The 4,850-nt window shown below is 41.2% G+C and overlaps 1 pseudogene; it reads right to left on the bottom strand.

Moving 5' to 3' along the window:
- Positions 1-3,638: 3,638 nt before the first annotated feature.
- Positions 3,639-4,327, bottom strand: LOC122894680 (annotated as a pseudogene).
- Positions 4,328-4,850: the final 523 nt, after the last annotated feature.

The following is a 4,850-nucleotide window of genomic DNA, read 5'->3' as shown; positions in this document are numbered from 1 at the left end:
GCAGACAATGACTACAGATGGGCAACACAAGGGATTTCTTTGGAGTGTTGAAATTGCTCTGTGTCCTGTTTATGATGGTGGTTATAGGATACTATGCATATGTAAAAATTCCTAGAACAGTTCACAAAGAACAGTTAATTTTATCATGTATGAATTAAAGCACTAAAAATTTGTGTTTCAAGTTGTATATATCTGTTATAACATATATATTTAATATAGACATATGCATACACACATAGGAGTCTCCAACCTCTAAAAGTCATTATGTAATATGAAACTTTTACCAATGGGCTAGAAATCTTTTAAATGAGGAGAAAAGAAAAAAATCATTTTAGAATGCTTAATTATACATAATTTATTGATGAATAGAGACTGTAGGTTTTACACAATGTTTTGTGGGCATTGGATTCTTAAAATTACAGTTGTCACATTTCTTGGGTATAATTAGATGGGGAATAGCATTTTACATTGTTTAAAAAGAGGGAGTGGGGGAGAATGTCAAAGATTTTCTGTCTGGCTTAAATGATAGGTCAAACTGCACAGAAATCTCTCTGGTTTTGGAAACTGGCATTTGAGCCTAGATTGTCCAATTATCTGAGCCATCAGCCTCAAGTCTGAGCTGTCCACAATGATGCTTTCTAGGCCCAAGGCCAAGGCTGCTAGGCCAGAAGAGCCTTCACTGACGTCAGGAAGCCAAAACTGGAGAGGAGGGGGAGGGAGGGACCCTCCAGTAATCTGCATCTGCCTTGGAGGAGATATTTGACTGGTAGTGTTCAGGATAAGAAATTTTACCTTTTCCAATGAGCTCACTATGATACGGCATGTGGGAGCCTACTCAAGAATCTCAGTGCATACTTTAGAAGGAGCCCAAGATTATGGAGCTGGAAGACTTCTGTCTTATCCTCTTTCTAACAGTATATCTGCTCCCCAACAAAGCCCACAGTGAAATCCCTTCCAAACTGGGGAGCCCTGAAGTAAAAGGCCTCCATCGCTGCTAGCTCCTCAGAGGTAAATCCAGTTGTGTCTGGGATGGTGTTCAACCCGAGGCTCTAGTTTTTCAGGAAGGCTCCCATATTCTTTATGAGTGGATATGAATCTTATTTTTATAAAGCTGTCACCAACTAGTTGGAGATGACTTGCCAATGGTTTGTTTTGTCACTATTTGCTGGGTGATTTATACATTAAACACTGTGCCAGCTTCTTTTAGCAGCCCACATGGATTGATATGAAGGGCTCTCGAAATCACCTAGTCTCTGAAATATTCTCTTCATTGGCCTCCAAAGGTGCCCCCAAATGCCTATAATATTTACCCTTTGGACCAAGTTATTAACATGCAAATGTAAACTGGGATGGAGTAATCCCTTAGGTCATCATCACGCAAGTGATTGGCTATTCCATCAAGAGAGAGAGCCCTGGGGAGATAGGACAGAGAAGTTTTGACAACAGAGAAGAAGGCATTTACAATGTAGGACTTTAGGGTGGTTCTAGTGAGGAGGTTACATCAGTGTAGTGGGGGCCTGAGAGAAGGGGCAAGTAAGGGCACAAAGGAGCAGGTGAAGACACACCCCACGTCTCACCATGTTCATCATTCCTTTCACCAAGATGACCCTCTTCTCCCAGAGCATCTGTCAGGTGCCTGAATGTGTACCTTTCCTTGAGTTTCTTGCACCAAGTTAAGAAAAGTGGTATGGTTCCTACATCCTGGCAGCTAGCACATCACCCAGACCACACTGCCAGATCAGAATATTAGAAACAGACATCAATTAATAAACTGAGGGTTTCCATTTTTATATTAATGAAAAACAAATGGTCAGTGTGTTTGGCGGAGGAATGTGGGAGGAAGGAATTGTGGTAGGAAATCAACACCCCCTATCTAAATATTGGGGGAATTTCTTAGTGGGAATATACAGCAGAAATGTTTTAAGAACTGGGAAGCGGAGTATTTTAGTGAGCTGGCAGAGAGGGGGCATTCCAGCACAAACATGGCTTTGGAGGAAGGAATGGGACAGGAATGGAATGTTAAAAGATAAAGGGCTTGAGGATTTAAGCGCCAACTGGCTATGACAGAGTCGTGGGGGTGGGGAGGTGAAGGGGTAAAGGACAGAACTTGAGAATGATGCAGCCAAGTGTGGGACAGACTTTTGTCTTGTTCCCTTGATGTCCACTAGATTTGGGGTGCCCATGTCAGATCTCCAGCTCCTTAAAGGTGACGGCCTCTTGGAAGGACCCCTTGGCAGACACAGCTCATCTTGGGCCTGGGTTTCCAGTCATTCTGGACTGAGAAGTGGACAAGCTTAGCAACAGAGATTGGGGAAACTCTGCTGCTTCATGCCCAAGAATACTCAAAACTCATTTATGCCTGGTGAGCCCATCAACAACATTGCTCCCACCTGTCCCCTCAACCCTGTGGGAACTTGACCTGGCCTCTCTTCCTCCCTTGGACACATGACTTTTTTTTTTCTTTCCAGCTTATCTTTGGGGAATCACTTTTTAAAAAGCATTTCGTTACGGAAATTTTCAAATATACTGCAAAGCAGAAAGATGATACAAATGTATCTACACATAGCAATCATCAGCTTCAACAAAGTATTATTAAGTCACGGATAAGCTTCTTAAATCTACATGCTCACACCCCCTTCCCTCCCCCCTTACTGGATGACTTCAAAGCATATCCCAGACATCATACCATTTTGTCAGCAAATAATGAAATATGAATACCCAAAAAGTTAAAGACTCATTTTGAAAAAAATAATAAGCACAATATTATTACCACATATAATTTTTTAGCAGAAAGTCATAATGTCATATAATATGTGGGATTTCTCCTGAGGGTGAGCCCTGGAGCTGGGGAGATCAGAACTTTGGGTCAGAGTTCAGGCTCTGAGTCCCAGGTTGAGGCCATCCTAGAAATCTGACAACCTTGCCAGAGCGCACAGTTCTAACCTTCAAGCCCCTTGATTTGGTCCACTCTCCTTGCCTTTCAGTTCTGTTTTAAGTCTAGAATAGAAAAACTAACTGTGCTTAGTGAATGACCCTAGTCTCTTACTTACTAGCTCCCTGGTCTTGGGCCCAGATTTAATGACAGTTTCATTATCAGAGAAATGGGATAATAGCACATCATAGGACAGTGATGATCATTGAGGACAATGAGTTTTTGGGGTGCCTGGGTGGCTCAGGCAGGTAAGTGTCTGACTCTTGATTTCAGCTCAGGTCATGATCTCAGGGTCATGGGATCGAGCCCCCCACATGGGGCTCTGCACTAAGATTATCTTTCTCCATCTCCCTCGCCCCTTGCCCCAACACCTGACTTCTGAGGTCTCTCTCTCTCTCTCTCTCTTTTTTTTTAAAGGATCTTCATTTGGTCATTCTTCCAAGGTAGGTCTGCAAGTAACAAATTCCTTTTTTTCTTTATCTTAGACTGGATTTATTGTCTTTTCATTCCTGAAAATTTGCTGGATCTAGAATTCTAAGTTGACAGTTCTTTTCTTTCGGCGCTTAAAAAATGTGCCACTTTCTTCTGGACTTGGTCCATCCTTCCTTCCTTCCTTTCTTTCTTTTTTTTTTTTTTTTTCCTTTTCAGGAAGCATTTTATTGTTGCTCCAAATTTAGGAATTTTCACTGACAGAAAATCAACACTTTCAGAAAACCTTCTGCATAGCTCTGCTCAGCTTCTGAATCTTGGTTTTCTCAGACACATCAGCATATTTCTCTCCAATATGGACAATCATTCCACCCAAGACTAACAGACAAGTCTTAACTCCCAACTTAAATAGTTGGCCTTTCCTTAGGAAGCTCTTCAGGGACTGTTTTTAAGTCAGTAAAAGTGGTTTCATCTAAAGGAGATGCAGCAGTCTCTGTGCACATTATTTCTCCTTGGTGGACGCTTATCGTGGTCGAAAAGGCAGATGTGACTCCAGGGGTATTTCCAAGTGACCATTCTCAGCAAGCAAATTGATCAGGTTGGATGTGAGAGGAGAGAACCTATCTTTTGAGCTCAAGTCATTTAGCTTTTCACTTTCGCGGAATGCTTTACATAGGGACTCATCATGGAAGCAGCCATTTTGGGTTCCTTCAAGATTTGTGCTACTCTCGAGAATTCTTTTCCTACTTGTGACAGTTTATTCTGTTTAGATGTAGCAGAATAAAGAGCAGTATCATAGCGACCTTCGATACCGTATACCTGAACATGCCACCTCACAAGCTTGGAAAATGGTCTGACCACAGATGTACTAAAACATTGAACCGACTGAGACAGCCCAGACACTGCTGGGTGGCCATCTTCTCTGGGTCTGGATTTGGTAATTTCTAATAAGAAAGGCACTGTCATTCAAATTTTCTTCCCCTATAGGTAATATACCATTTCTCTCTGTGCTTTTCCCACATTCTTAGTTTTCAAAAGTTTGATTATGATATGTCTAGGTATGGATTTTTTTTTTATTTACCCCATTTGGGGTTCGCTAAGCTTCTTGAATCTAGGTTTATGCCCCTTTCCAGATTTGGGGAAATTTCAGGCATTATTTCTTTGAATATTTTCCAGCTCCATTCCTTTCCTCTTGGGACTCTGCTAACAGGAATGTTAGTTCTTGAGGCTCTGTTCATTTGTTGTTGTTTTTTACTCCCCCCAGTCTATTTTCTGTCTTTTTTTCAAAAGTGTGTGATTTCTATTTATCTGTCTTCAAGTTCACAGATTCTTTCCTCCATTACCTCTTTTTTTCTATCAACTGCACCCAGAATTTTAAAACTTTATTGATATTTTTCAGTTCTGTAGTTTCCACCTCACTCTTTTTATATGTTCTCTTTCTTTCTTGAGATGCCCCATTTTAAAAATTGTTTAAAGAGAGCCCCCAATT

The sequence above is a fragment of the Neovison vison genome, chromosome 13 (genome assembly GCF_020171115.1).
Source record: "Neovison vison isolate M4711 chromosome 13, ASM_NN_V1, whole genome shotgun sequence".
NCBI classification, from domain to species: domain Eukaryota; kingdom Metazoa; phylum Chordata; class Mammalia; order Carnivora; family Mustelidae; genus Neogale; species Neogale vison.
This window is presented reverse-complemented; position numbering and strand designations above follow the sequence as displayed.